Genomic DNA, 15,552 nt, shown 5'->3' on the forward strand with positions numbered 1-15,552 from the left:
TAATTGTTTTGAGATATGGAGGTGAAAATATCAAAGCAATGCTAGTTGGGGTGATTATGAATTTAAAGAATGCTTGTGTTGAAGTTTGTGATTCCCGTAGCATGCACATATGGTGAACCGCTTTGTGATGAAGTCGGAGCACAATTTTATTTATTGATTGTCTTCCTTATGAGTGGCAGTCGGGGACGAGCGATGGTCTTTTCCTACCAATCTATCCCCCTAGGATTATGCGTGTAGTGCTTTGGTTTTTGATGACTTCTAAATTTTTGCAACAAGTGCATGAGTTCTTTTGATTAATGTTGAGTCCATGGATTATACGCACTCTCACCCTTCCACTATTGCTAGCCTCTCTAATACCATGCACTTTTCGCCAGTATCATACACCCACCATATACCTTCCTCAAAACAGCCACCGTACCTACCTATCATGGCATTTCCATAGCCATTCCGAGATATATTTCCATGCAACTTTCCATCGTTCCGTTCATATGACACACATTACTTTTGTCATATTGCTTTTTGCATGAACATGTAGTTGACATTGTATTTGTGGCAAGGCCACCTTCATAATTTTCATACATGTCGCTCTTGATTCATTGCATATCCCGGTACACCGCCGGAGGCATTCATATAGAGTCATATTTTGTTCTAAGTATCGAGTTGTAATTGATGAGTTGTAAGAAAAATAAAAGTGTGATGATCATCATTATTAGAGCATTGTCCCAGTGAGGAAAGGATGATGGAGACTATGATTCCCCCATAAGTCGGGATGAGACTCCGGACGAAATATATATAAAAAGAGAGAGTGGCCATAAAAAAAGAGAAAAGGCCCAAATAAAAAAATGAGAGAAAAAGAGAGAAGGGACAATGCTACTATCCTTTTTCCACACTTGTGCTTCAAAGTAGCACCATGATCTTCATGATAGAGAGTCTCATATGTTGTCACTTTCATATACTAGTGGGAATTTTTCATTATAGAACTTGGCTTGTATATTCCAATGATGGGCTTCCTCAAAAGTGCCCTAGGTCTTCGTGAGCAAGCAAGTTGGATGCACACCCACTTAGTTTCTTTTGTTTAGCTTTCATATATTTATAGCTCTAGTGCATCCGTTGCATGACAATCCCTACTCACTCACATTGATATCTATTAATGGGCATCTCCATAGCCCGTTGATACACCTAGTTGATGTGAGACTATCTTCTCCTTTTTGTCTTCTCCACAACCACCATTCTACTCCACCTATAGTGCTATGTCCATGGCTCACGCTCATGTATTGCGTGAAAGTTGAAAAAGTTTGAGATTATTAAAGTATGAAACAATTGCTTGGCTCATCATCGAGGTTGTGCATGATTAAATACTTTGTGTGATGAAGATAGAGCTTAGCCAGACTATATGATTTTGTAGGGATAACTTTCTTTTGGCCATGCTATTTTGAGAAGACATGATTGCTTTGATTAGTATGCTTGAAGTATTATTACTTTTATGTCAATATGAACTTTTGTCTTGAATCTTTCGGATCTGAATATTCATACCACAATTAAGAAGATTTACATTGAAATTATGCCAAAGTATCACTCCGCATCAAAAATTCTTTTTTATCATTTACCTACTCGAGGACGAGCAGGAATTAAGCTTGGGGATGCTTGATATGTCTCCAATGTATCTATAATTTTTTATTGCTCCATGCTACTTTATCTACTGTTTTAGGCAATATTGGGCTTTATTATCCACTTATATATTATTTTTGGGACTAACCTATTAACCGGAGGCCCAACCCAGATTTGTTGTTTTATGCCTATTTTAGTGTTTCGAGGAAAAGGAATATCAGACGGAGTCAAAACGGAACGAAATCAACTGGAGAAGTTATTTTTGGAAGGAAAGCAACCTGATAGACTTGGAGTGCATGTCAAGGGAGTCCCGGGCTGCCCACGAGGGTGGGGGCGCGCCCTACCCCCCTGGGCATGCCCCCCTGCCTCGTGAGCACCTCGGAGGTCCACCGACGTACCCCTTGCACCCATATATACCTACGTACCCTAAAACTTCCAGAACAGAACCTAGATCGGGAGTTTCACCGCTGCAAGCCTCTAGAGCCACGAAAAACCAATCGGGATCCTGTTCCGGCACCCTGCCGGAGGGGGAACCCATCACCGGTGGCCATCTTCATCATCCTGGCGCTATCCATGACGAGGAGGGAGTAGTTCACCCTCGAGGCTGAGGGTATGTACCAGTAGCTATGTGTTTGATCTCTCTCTCTCGTGTTCCCTCTATGGCACAATCTTGATGTATCCCGAGCTTTGCTATTGTAGTTGGAGCTTATGATGTTTCTCCCCCTCTACTCTCTTGTGATGAATTGAGTTTCCCCTTTGAAGTTATCTTATCGGATTGAGTCTTTTATGAGAACACTTGATGTATGTCTTGCGATCCACTTGATGTATGTTTTGGTGATCAACTTGCGGGTTTCGTGACATTGGGAACCTATGCATAGGGGTTGGCACACGTTCTTGACTCTCCGGTAGTAGCTTTGGGGCACTCTTTGAAGTACTTTTATGTTGGTTGGATGAATCTGAGATTGTGTGACGCATATCGTATAATCATGCCCACGGATACTTGAGGTTACAATGGAGTATCTAGGTGACATTAGGGTTTTGGTTGATTTGTGTCTTAAGGTGTTATTCTAGTACGAACTCTTTTATAGATCGATCCGAAAGAATAACTTTGAGGTGGTTTTTGTACCCTACCATAATCTCTACGTTTGTTCTCTGCTATTAGTGGCTTTGGAGTGACTCTTTGTTGCATGTTGAGGGCTTGTTATATGATCTATCTATGTTATTATTGTTGAGAGAACTTGCACTACTGAAAGTATGAACCCCAGGCCTTGTTTCCTATCATTGCAATACCATTTACGCTCACTTTTACCATTAGTTACCTTGCTGTTTTTATTATTTCAGATTACAAAAACCTATATCTACTATCTATTTTGCACTTGTATCTTGATCTCTTCGCTGAACTAGTGCACCTATACAATTTACAATTGTATTGGGTGTGTTGGGGACACAAGAGACTCTTTGTTATTTGGTTGCAGGGTTGTTTGAGAGAGACCATCTTCATCCTATGCCTCCTACGGATTGATAAACCTTAGGTCATCCATTTGAGGGAAATTTGCTACTATCCTACAAACATGTGCACTTGCAGGCCCAACAATGTCTACAAGAAGAAGGTCGTGTAGTAGACATCAGAAGCACAATGAGTCGTATCCTGCGGTGGCATCGATGATTTGGTCAATGCGTGGGAGGGGGAAGGGATCCTTAGGGCAAGCTTTATTGAGGTCCTTGAAGTCGACACATAAGCGCCAGGATTTGTCCTTCTTTGGTACCATTACCAAGTTTAGCCAATCCGGATGTTTGATGTCTTTGATGAATCCGGCCTCGAGGAGCTTGGCTAGCTCCTCTCCCATGGCTTGCCGCTTAGGCTCTGAGAAGCCCCTAAGAGTCTGCTCGACTGGCTTGTATCCTTTCAGTATATTGAGGATGTGTTCGGCCAGCCTGCGTGGGATGCCTGGCAGGTCTGAAGGGTGCCAGGCAAAGATATCCCAATTCTCACGCAGGAAGTCTCACAGTGCGGCGTCTATTGTGGGGTTCAACTATGTCAAGCTGTCTTTGTAGGGTCCGTTGGGTTGACCTGGAATTTGACTATCTCGTCCGCGGGTTTGAAGGAGGTGGATTTAGGTCGCTTGTCGAGTATCACGTCGTCTCTGTCCACTGTTGCTCGTAGTGTTGTCATCTCTTCGGCTGCGAGGGCTTCTGATAAGGCCTCCAGGGCGAGGGCGGCGGTTTTATTTTCGGCGCGGAGTGCAACGTCCGGATTGCTGGCTAGAGTGATGATTCCGTTGGCCCCTGGCATTTTGAGCTTCATGTACCCGTAATGGGGTATAGCCTGGAAACTTGTGAATGCGTCCCGCCCCAAGAGGGCGTGGTATCCGCTGCTGGACGGGGCCACTTGGAATGTAATTTCTTCGGACCTGTAATTCTCCGGCGTGCCGAATACCACATCCAGTGTGATTTTTCCCGCGCATCGCGCCTCCCGACTAGAGATGATTCCCCTGAAGGTTGTGCTGCTTTACTCAATGCGGCTCCTGTCAATTTCCATTTTGTTAAGGCTTTCCTCGTAGATGAGGTTTAGCCCGCTTCCGCCGTCCACGAGCACTTTAGTGAGCCTGAAGCCATCCACGATTGGACTAAGGACCAAAGCGGCTGGTGCTCGGTCTGATTTGTTGAATATTGAATGAATCTGGGTGGGTGGGTGGTTTTGAATCCGAATCCTAACCCGATCTGAGACCCAGGGGCAAGGAAGCTCCCGAGCTTAACGGCTTGGGCTCTGGGATGCTGCCCAATTTGTTTGACCCGTCGCCCCATCCTAAGTTCGGGGTTTGGGTCGTGTCCTCCCGTGTGTGGGTGTCCAACTCAGAGAGTTCAGCAATCCGTACACAGTTCATCCTTAAAGTAGAGAGAGAATTCGTATGGTGCTCCTCCACTACCGCAATCTCATGGGTGACCGACGGAGAATAAATCTCCCTTTGGTCAGGTTTAAGCCCAATCCGATCATAGTCCGTAGCATCGCACAGGGCAGCGATGCGATCCAAGAGCTCATTAAGGGAAGAGAGCTCCATTGGATCCATCTGTTCAGCGAGTTCCGAACTGATGTGGAGGCAGTTTTTGATGACTTGAGAAGTCATTATCGGCGCGACAGCCGATCGGGCAGTCATGACGAAGCCGCCCAGATGGAGAGTTTGGCCTTGGGCCAGCGCTCCTTCAGAGGTGATGTTGTCCCTGACAACGAGGCGGGCCATCAAGCCTTGACTCTCAATGAAAGCACCAATGTCGGTGTCAAAACCGGCGGATCTCGGGTAGGGGGTCCCGAACTGTGCGTCTAAAGCTAATGGTAACAGGAGGCTGGGGACACGATGTTTACCCAGGTTCGAGCCCTCTCGATGGAGGTAATACCCTACTTCCTGCTTGATTGATCTTGATGATATGAGTATTACAAGAGTTGATCTACCACGAGATCAGAGAGGCTAAACCCTAGAAGCTAGCCTATGGTATGATTGTTGTTGTGTCCTACGGACTAAACCATCCGGTTTATATAGACACCGGAGGGGGCTAGGGTTACACAGGGTCGGTTTACAGAGAAGGAGATCTACATCCGAATCGCCAAGCTTGCCTTCCACGCCAAGGAGAGTCCCATCCGGACACGGGACTAAGTCTTCAATCTTGTATCTTCACCGTCCAACAGTCCGACCAAAGTATATAGTCCGGCTGTCCGGATACCCCCTTATCTAGGACTCCCTCAGTGGCGACCGGCGCGTACGCCCACGCACACCCGAGGTCGCGCCGGCGCAACACGAGCCACTACTGCTTGCCCCGTGCTTCCTCCGGCGTGGGGGCAATGAGGAGAACGGTCGTCGCCGCGTGCAAGCAGGAGACACATTGGGAGAAAGAAGAAACAATTTTGGGGGTGAAAGAGGGGAGATTTGGGAAGCAGGCAAGGGGGCAGGGGAGTTGTGCGAGGCAGGAGGGAGCGACGAAGGAGGACGCGCGGGAGAGCAGCGCGGCGAAGCTGAGCAGGGGAGCTCCGGCGCGGGAGAGCATGGAAGCATTGCGGCGAATCTGAGCAAGGGAGCTCTGCGTCCTTGCGTCCGTGTCGGAGCCTTCGATTGGAGACGATGAGGAGTGCGGATTATGTCAGGAGTTTAGGGAGGGGTTTTCTGCAAAAACATCAAGGGGACAACTTTTATCGGACGGAGGGAGTATGATGTTAACCATAGAATTGCATCACCTTATCATCCTCAGTCTAGTGGTCAAGTTGAACTTAGCAATAGGGAAATAAATTAATTTTGCAAAAGACTGTCAATAGGTCCAGGAAGAATTGGTCTAAGAAATTAGATGATGCACTTTGGGCTTATAGAACAGCATATAAAATTCCTATGGGCATGTCTCCTTATAAAATGGTTTATGGAAAAGCTTGTCATTAGCCTCTTGAGTTAGAACATAAAGCATACTGGGCAATTAAAGAACTCAACTATGATTTCAAACTTGCCAGTGAAAAGAGGTTATTTGATATTAGCTCTTTAGATGAATGGAGAACCTAGTCTTATGAAAATGCAAAACTATTCAAAGAGAAAGTGAAAAGGTGGCATGACAAAAGAATCCAAAAGCGTGAGTTCAAAGTCGGAGAATTTGTTCTTTTGTACAACTCTCGTTTTAGATTTTTAGCAGGAAAGATCCTCTTGAAATGGGAAGGCCCATATGTCATCGAGGAGGTTTACCAGTCTGGAGCCATCAAAATAAATATTTTCGAAGGCACCAACCAGAAGGTTGTAAACGGGCAACGAATAAAGCATTATATCTCAGGTACGCCTATCAATGTTGAAAGTAATATTATCCAAACTTTGACACTAGAAGAACACATAAAAGAGTCCTTCCGAAACTCCCCAGAATCGTCAAAATAAGGAGGTACGTGTTATGGTAAGTAAACAGTCTCCAAAAAATCTGCAAAAATATTTTTTGTTAATTTTGGAATATTTTAGAATTTTTGAAATAAAGAAACTCCCAAGAGACGTCCCCTAGTGGGCACAAGACACCAGGGCGTGCCAGGCGCCTGGCGCGCCCAGGTGGGTTGTGCCCACCTGGGACACCTTCCGAACTCTGTTTTTATCCTGTATACTTGTCCTCCAAGATATAAAACCTATATATACTTCCCGAACCTGTTGATCACCGTATCGCGAAGAAATCCTCTCTTCTCTTTTCTTGCTATTTCTGGTCAGATTTATCAAGCCAGGCATCATATCTTCCTCTTCCTCCAACAACATGGAAGAAGATGCTTAGTTGATGAAGATAGAGACAAAAAGGGAGGAGCCTACGAATGTCGTCAAGGGAGGCAAGGGCAAGGAAGCTACCATGGATCCATCCCCGGTGGCAGCACAAACACTGTTGGCCAAGGAGGAAGAAGATATCCTTAAGCCCTGCCTTACTCACCTTTCTCCTACTGAGATTGAAGCTTTTCACGCTATTGAAATAATTTGCATACAAAATAAGTATCTCACTCGCGAAAATATTTTGCATCAAGAGCATATCACCTATCTCCGGAGCGTCATCCGTCGGATTTAGAATCTCTTGGTCCTTAAGGACAGGATTGCTTCTTCATCATCATCTTCTTCACCACCAAAGGAGAATTGAGTATCGGGTATGGGCACTTCCCTTGGCTTCTGCCAAGCTTGGGGGATGTGCCCCGGTATCGTATCATCCCACTATCTTTTTGCCTTTACTTATCTTAGTTTGATCTTTTTGCTTTAGATGAATAAAAGTTTAGTTCAATCCTTTCTTCTTTGAGAGTGTGCTTAGTGATCTATCATTGTAATCGTGTGCAAGTTATATAATAAAGTTTAGTTTGAGTTTTTGCTCTCTTTACCTTCTTATTGTAAATAAAGAAAAGAAATAAGAAAGAAAAAAGTGATTGAATAAAAGAAAGGAAACAAATCAATAGATCATATACTAATCCTATGGTAGGTGATAGCACCACATAAGGAAAAGTATAAGTAGAAAATTTTATTAGAGATTGACCAACATAGCATTAGTCAATGATGCTACTCATGAAAGAATTAATAAGGGAGGAGAAGATTCACATATAAATATACTATCCTAGAAATCTTTTGTGATTGTTAGCCCTCATCAAAATATTACATGCCAAAATTGTTGACTTGGACAAGGAAGACAACTTGATGATTTATGTTTGTTTATATTCACATAGAAGTCATATTGTCATAGATCCTTCAACATGTGGTGCTTGCCCCTATCTTTGCTAGCCAAAAATTCCGCACTAAGTAGAGATACTACTTGTGCATCCAAAACCCCTTAAACCCAAATCTTTTTCAAGTGTCCACCATACCTACCTATGGATTGAGCAAAATCCCTCAAGTAAGTTGTCATCGATGCAAAAAGGCAATAAAAATTGCTTCTAAATATGTGAGATCATTTAGTGTAAGAGAAAATTGAGCGTTGTACAAACTTGGATGACAAAGAATAAAAGCGACAGACTGTATAATAAAGGTTGAAATCTTAAGGGGCAATACAATGTGACGTTCTCTTGCACTAAGGGATTGAGCATGCAAACAAATAATCGCATGGCAACCTCTGCTTCCCTCTGCGAAGGACCTATCTTTTACTTTTATGTATTTACTTTTATGCAAAGAGTCAAAGTTTTACTTCTATTCCTTTTTATTTTCTCTTTTGGCAAGCATCATGTGGTGAGGAAAGATCTAGGCACATATGTCCAGTTGAATATAGATAGCATGAGTTATTATTGTTGACATCACCCTTGAGGTGAGTATGCTGGGAGGAAAAACTATAAGCCCCTATCTTTCTACGTGTCCGATTGAAACTTTTTGCTCATGGGTACGAGGTGAGTGTTAGCAATCATAGAAGACTATATGATGGTTGAGTATGTGGACTTTCTAGAAGGCTCCGACACATGACTCTTCCTGAAAAGATGATGAATTGTAGTTGCAAAGTTGACTGAGAACATAGTTTGTTAGTTTTTAATAGAGTTTTTGTTTTATACTTCGACTACGTGATGAACTGTTACTTATTCATTGGAAGTATATGATGCAAGTTCAATGATAAAAGTACTATGTTCAATTTTGTTGATGTTATAATAATCAACATGATACTTCTATGTCCGTATTTTTTTATCGACACCTCTCTCTTAAAGCATCTGTACATGTTTTCGATTTCGATTTTCGCTTGAGGACAAACGAGGTCTAAGCTTGGGGGAGTTGACACGTCCATTTTGCATCATGTTTTCTTACTGTTATTTATAATGTTTCTATCCATAATAATGCTTTTTGGAGTAATTCTAATGCCTTTTCTCTCATAATTTGCAAGGTACACACCAAGAGGGAGAATTCTGGCAGCTGGAAATCTGGACTTGAAAAAGCTATGTCAGGCTACATATTCTACACAACTCCAAACAAGTTGAACCTCCATGAAGAACTTTTATGGAATATTTAAGAAATACAGGAGCAAATATCTACCAGAGGGGGCCCACCAGGTGGGCACAACCCACCTGGGCATGCGAGGGAGCCCAGGGGCGCCCCGGTGGGTTGTGCCCTCCTCGACCCACCTCCGGTGCCCATCTTCTGGTGTATAAGTCATTTTGACCTAGAAAAAAAATAAGAGGAGGACATTCGGGACGAAGCGCCGCCATCACGAGGCGGAACTTGGGCAGGAGCATTTTTGCCTTCCGGCGGAGCGATTCTGCCGGGGGAACTTCCCTCCCGGAGGGGGAAATCATCGTCATCATCATCACCAACAACTCTCCCATCTTGGGGAGGGCCATCTTCATCAACATCTTCACAACACCAACTCCTCTCAAACCCTAGTTCATCTCTTGCGTTCAATCTTTGTATCAAAACTATGGATTGGTGTCGTGGGTGACTAGTAGTGTTGATTACATGTTGTAGTTGATTACTATATGGTTTATTTGGTGGAAGATTATTTGTTCAGATCCATTATTCTACTCAATACCCCTCTGATCTTGAGCATGTTTATTGTTTGTGAGTAGTTACTTTCGTTCTTGAGGTCACGGGAGAAATCATGTTGCAAGTAATCATGTGAACTTGATATGTGTTCGATATTTTGATGATATGTATGTTGACATTCTCTTAGTGGTGTCATGTGAATGTCGAATACATGACACTTCACCATATTTGGGCCTAAGGGAATGCATTGAGGAGTAGTAAATAGATGATGGGTTGCGAGAGTGACAGAAACTTAAACCCCAGTTTATGCACTATTCCATAAGGGACCGATTGGATCCTAGAGTTTAATGCTATGGTTAGAATTTATTCTTAATACTTTTCTCGTAGTTGCGGATGCTTGTGGGAGGGTTAATCATAAGTAGGAGGTTTGTTCAAGTAATAACAGCACCTAAGCACCGGTCCACCCACATATCAAATTATCAAAGTAGCGAACACAAATCAAACCAACATGGTGAAAGTAACTAGATGAAATTTCCGTGTACCCCAAGAACACTTTGCTTATCATAAGAAACCGTTTTGACCTGTCCTTTGCCTCAAAGGGATTGGGATACCTTGCTGCACTTTTGTTACTACTATTGTTACTTGCTCGTTACAAATTGTCTTGCTACCAAACTACTCCGCTACTTCAATTTTAGCACTTGCAGACATTACCTTGCTGAAAACCACTTGTCATTTCCTTCTGCTCCTCGTTGGGTTCGACACTCTTATTTATCAAAAAAATCTACAATTGATCCTATATACTTGTGGGTCATCAAGGGGCACCCCACACGGTTAAGAGAGAACTTGATTTATCTTGGGGTGCCCCCTGCCCCCGTATATAAAGGAGGAAGGAGTAGGAGGCCGACCAAGGAGGGGCGTGCCTATAGGGGGCGTCCAACTAGGATTCCCAATCCTAGTTGGAGTCCCCTTCCTTTTTCCTAGAGGGGAAAGGGGGAAAGAGTACGAGAGGGGAGAAGGAAAGAGGAGGGGGCGCCCCCTCCTAGTCCGATTCAGATCAGCCAGGGGGGGGGGGCGGCCACCCCGCAGCCCTCCTCTCCTTTCTACTAAAGCCCATTAAGGCCCACTACTTCCCCTGGGGGGTTACGGTAACCTCCCGGTACTCCAAAAAATGCCTGAACCATTTCGAAATCTTTCCGGTGTCCGAACATAACCTTCCAATATATTTAGGACAATATAACCGCACCTAAAGCGAGCTCTCTCGGCCCCTCAATTTCTAGCCATCGGATTTGCGTTAGATTAGTTCCTGGCCGTCGGATCTTACTCTAAGAGGCAGTTTATCGCGATATAGGCTGGCTGGCCTAATAGGCTGCTATTCTGAAAACTTTTTTGAAGGCATGTGATTAATTGTGCTTCTACAGGCAGCCCATTTATTATTTTGCGGGGAAAAAAATGGGCTGCCTGTAGAAAACAATCCGACGCTGCGCTTTATCTCCGTAAGAAAAACTGTTTGCTCAAACAGGTGGAAAGGGATCGGTGGGGGCTCGATCTCATTACAGGGATGCCGGCGACGCGGCGACACAAGTGGTCCACGATGGGATCCAGTGTTCGCTGGTCTTCCCAGTGGATCGAGCTGAGGCGCTCAAGGCGATCCAGTGGCGCGCGGCCTTCTCAGTGGATCCAGCCGAGGCGCTCAAGGTGATCGAGCGGCGCGCTGCCTTCTCAGTGGATCCAGCCAAGGCGCGCCAGGGAATCATCCTAGGGTTTGGAGTTGGTGACCGAGGAGGAGGCGGCACCGGCGATGGTGCGCAAGCCGTGCACGAGGCCACAGCGACTCCACAAAGTCTGCTTTGCTCTCCCCGACCCTCGGTGGCGTGCTCTCCGATCTCCACTCCCTCCTTCTCTCCATGCTCGCCGCATCGCTGCCCTCCCCATCACCATGGCGACGATGTGAGTTTCCCCACTCGAGCCCCTTTTTCTTCTCCTCCCCATGTGCATCACCTTTATACCCCATGAGCAGAAATTGCCTCTCATTCCCATCCTGCTCGGAACAAGTTAGGCCTGGAAGGTGGGAGATATGAACTTATAGCCTACCTTGTGAATGTTTGATTAGGAATGAGGTGATCTGATGGGATGGTGTTGTTTTTCGAGCATAGGTCTGGAAGGGGGGGAGATATGAGATTATAGACTTCCTTAGTGGTCACGTTGAGGGATTAATCCTGTTGTTTCCTTATTAGAAAATAAATTGGTGTATTTCTGATAAGAATTTTGTACATTATGATGCAAGTTTATCTACTTTTTACCTAGGATGGCTGCATGATTTTGTGACTGATTGCTACAGATGATATTTTCTTGTAGGTTCTAAAGACTCGATGTCATTGACCCTCATCAAGGCATCTAACATGGAGCGACCTGTTAATGTCGTCGACACATATTTTCTATTTGATCATGTATGGTCCTGTATCTCAGACTTTTTTCATATCTATGCACATATGGCAATAGCCATCTTCTTAAGTTGTTTTAAGTAGTCCTACATACAATTGAACTCAGAACACGTGGTCATGCCTCTGCTTAAGTTACTTGGAACTTTTACATGCTAAGACCATATCCTCCTCATGTGTAATTTTCTTGAAATGACAAGCCCTTATGCTGGTGCATTTTACAATGTGCCTTCTGATTAATGTGTCGAAGTTGGATCGGTTACCATTTATGTGTACATGCTTCAATCTCCAGTGCCAATTTCTTTTGTCTGGCCCATATCGTTCTCATTTCAAGCCTTGATTTATTATACCTTTAGCTTTAATAAGGTATTTTTACCAATGACAAGAGACTACCTAACTGTTCATTGTGGGCATTTTCCTTATAAATTAGAAGAGCAAATGGTTATATGGTGAGACAGATTTGTGTGATCACGTGCTTACTCCGTTCTGCATGTGCTAGCTATGGACCTAGAAAATGAAGATACTGAAATTTTCCTCGCAAATGCAGGCTCCTGGAAGAACTGATTTGGAGTGCCATATCTACAGTTGATGTCATCAATGATCCAGTAGCTCATTTATAGAAAATCCTCTATCTATTATGCTCATCTCTCACGATGAAATTTTGGCTCAGATTTCCTGTCAGGTTTGCCCAGGAAAGCGTTGAAAGAAGACAGATAATATCTTTCAATATGCACATATCCCCAGAAAGCAATTTGGTAATATCGTATTTGTTTATTAGAATATGTTTGCACAACTCCATAAAGTTCTGACCAATAGTTAGAAGTGATTATGATGAACATGTGTAGCTGACAAAACAGCTACCCTTGATGATTATTTTACCCCATCAACCAGGTGAATGCTATATGTACCTGAAGTATTTGTTCGGGATGTTTTCTCTCTCTTATGGACACAAATATCTAGCTTCTAAGAACTAATAAATATGCACATTATGTTGTACATAAAAATGATAATGTTTTTATGATTGAGCACATGTAGATAAAGGAAATAATTATTTCAGATAAATCATTTGTCTTTTATAGTTATAATATTTATTACTATAGAAGCAGAATCCGATTTTCTTATCTAGCTGCAGCAGTGAGATAAATCTTGTATGCACTTGCATAGTTTAGGTTTTCGTTGTAATTATACGTACTATATTGTGATTGTGGTCTTCATTTTTATGACTTCTGCTCTTTGTGTCAATATACACTTTCCCGGAATAAATATCAATTATTTAGTTTTCATTTTTTTATCAAGTGAAGCAGCAACACATCTATGTTTTTATCATCTGGGATGTTTGGAACTTTATTATCATTGACTGATTGCGTACCTTTGTTTTCAAACACTGGCTGGGCTCAAGAATCCTACTTGGCTTATTTAGAGAAGCATATGTAAGCTATATTTGATAAATGCTCTCAGCCTTAGGTTGCTAACATTGGAAAGGTGGACATATAATCTGGTCACTTCTTGACTCCGAGGTGGGTTCAGGACATGGACTCTGCACCCCCTATCATATTCTTAATCTTTACAATGATCTCATCACTGATTCAGATTGCTGCTAGCAAAAAAAAAATCTAACTATGTTGTGGTTTGCCAATAGAGTTAGGCTGTTTGAGAAGATTGTAAGCTTATGGAACTGTCTGCCTCTTACATGCTGCATGCCAACTTAATTTTAAACAAATTAGATGGTCTCATAATTGATGATGAATACTGGATTCTTGTGGCTCCATGCTGATTTTTCTTGATACTTTTGGGTAGAATCAAATAAATAAAATATTCTGACTCCTCCAGTTTATATGGTTATGGTCTGGCTTGATAGTTCGATGGTGTACGTGTCTGCTATATTCATTGTTATACAGTAATGATGTACTAAATCTATTTCTGCTCCTAAATTAGAAAATTTCGGGAGTACTAACATGAAGTACTAATACATTTCAAAATTACTGACAGTATATTTCATATCTAATTCACCAAATGTTATCATATCATGTATTTACTGTTTGGGTTAGTATCACAATGAAAATACTCATGATTGTTCTGTCATATAGATTCTTAAATGGTCTATATGGATTCACTTTCAAATCACTAACTATATTATTGAGTTCTCAGTCTCGCTTCAGTTGCCGGATGATCTTTGGACATGACAAAAACTGCATGAGTTTTTCAGCCCAATTTTCACCCACTTGCTAGATGTCTATTGAATCAGAGAAATATGAAAAATAAGTAACTTGGATGCTTTTGTCTGGACCTGCTTTACAATTGAATGATTATTTTGATAATTTGTTGTAGCATGATGTACGCGTTCTAACTGAAATATGGTGACTGAACTGAAGCAAGTTAACTAACTATATATTTATTTATCTAGAGGCAATTGCATATTTTGTGTTGTACAAATTGACAAGCTGCAGGAGTTAGCTGAGGGAAGCTGCATCTATTTCTCCCTAAAGAGAAAAACACATCTATACTTTGCCATGGTGCACCACAGTAGCTTATCCAAGGGCTCTATGGGCATCTCCAATGCTGGGCGCTTGGAGAGGCGCCAGGGATTTTTTCCTGATGATATCCTGGTCGATGGGCAGTTGGAGCGGTCAAATCCTAGCATCGGACACCAGCGAGCGCAAAAGGTTGCGTTGGACGCTTCCTTCCTTTTCCCCTCGCATGCGCCGCATAGTTAGTTTAATTAGCGTACAATTAGCGTCCATGGTTAGCATCTAGCGTTGGAAGGTCAGGCTCTTAGATTTTTCTAATTAAATACTATTAATTTGTTTCCTTCGTAAGCGCCAGGTCAGGCACCTGGCATTGTAGATGTCGTAAGATAGCGTATGCCTCAGCTTTGCCTCACATGAAGTCCATCACAACCGAACACGGTTCTGCTTGTTTCTAGAACTTACAACTACTAAAACTTATCATATCCGCTCCATTATTTGGCAACCTAGGCCGAGAAAGCCATGATGTTTCCTTTGTGTATTCTAAATGGGCTGCTGTGTTGGATGGAATAACACAACCTCCTTTTATTTGCATGCAAAAGAAACAGAGAGCTTGTTAAGACTTTACGATTTGTATTTAACCCAGGACACACTATGAGCATATGACCATTTTAACAATAAGTAGTTTCTGTTAAATATACTCCTTTATGAAATGCTGTTATGACGTTGGGGGTAAATTCTTATGATGTAACTGTACATTGTTAGAACACATGTATATCTTGTGCCGATTGTGATTATTTACTTTTTGTTTATTGACTTCATCCAACTTTTTCACATATTTTTTAACATAGTTTACTATCCATCCGTATCTAAATATAAGTCTTTTAAAGATTCCAATATGGACTACATACGGAGCAAATTGAGTGAATCTACACTCTAAAATATGTTTATATACATCCATATGTAGTCCATATTGGAATTTCTAAGAAGATTGAAACTTAGGAACTGAGGGGGTACTTCACAAGAATAGAAGCGTATTGTTCTAGCCTAAAGTTCTATGTTTGGTTTCGTTAATGTTACTTTTTGTGCCTATCTCAACACAATTGCTGAAACATT

The 15,552-nt window shown here is 42.5% G+C and overlaps 1 long non-coding RNA gene across 1 annotated transcript; it reads left to right on the top strand.

Annotated features, from left to right (window-relative positions):
- The first annotated feature begins 11,020 nt into the window (after positions 1-11,020).
- On the top strand, positions 11,021-15,233 carry LOC123112181 (uncharacterized). Its single transcript, XR_006455202.1, has 3 exons — positions 11,021-11,480; positions 11,889-11,980; positions 12,519-15,233. It is a non-coding gene; the product is annotated as an uncharacterized lncRNA (long non-coding RNA).
- The last annotated feature ends 319 nt before the right edge of the window (positions 15,234-15,552 follow it).

Source organism: Triticum aestivum, chromosome 5B, assembly GCF_018294505.1.
Source record: "Triticum aestivum cultivar Chinese Spring chromosome 5B, IWGSC CS RefSeq v2.1, whole genome shotgun sequence".
In the NCBI taxonomy this organism is placed as follows: Eukaryota; Viridiplantae; Streptophyta; class Magnoliopsida; order Poales; family Poaceae; genus Triticum; species Triticum aestivum.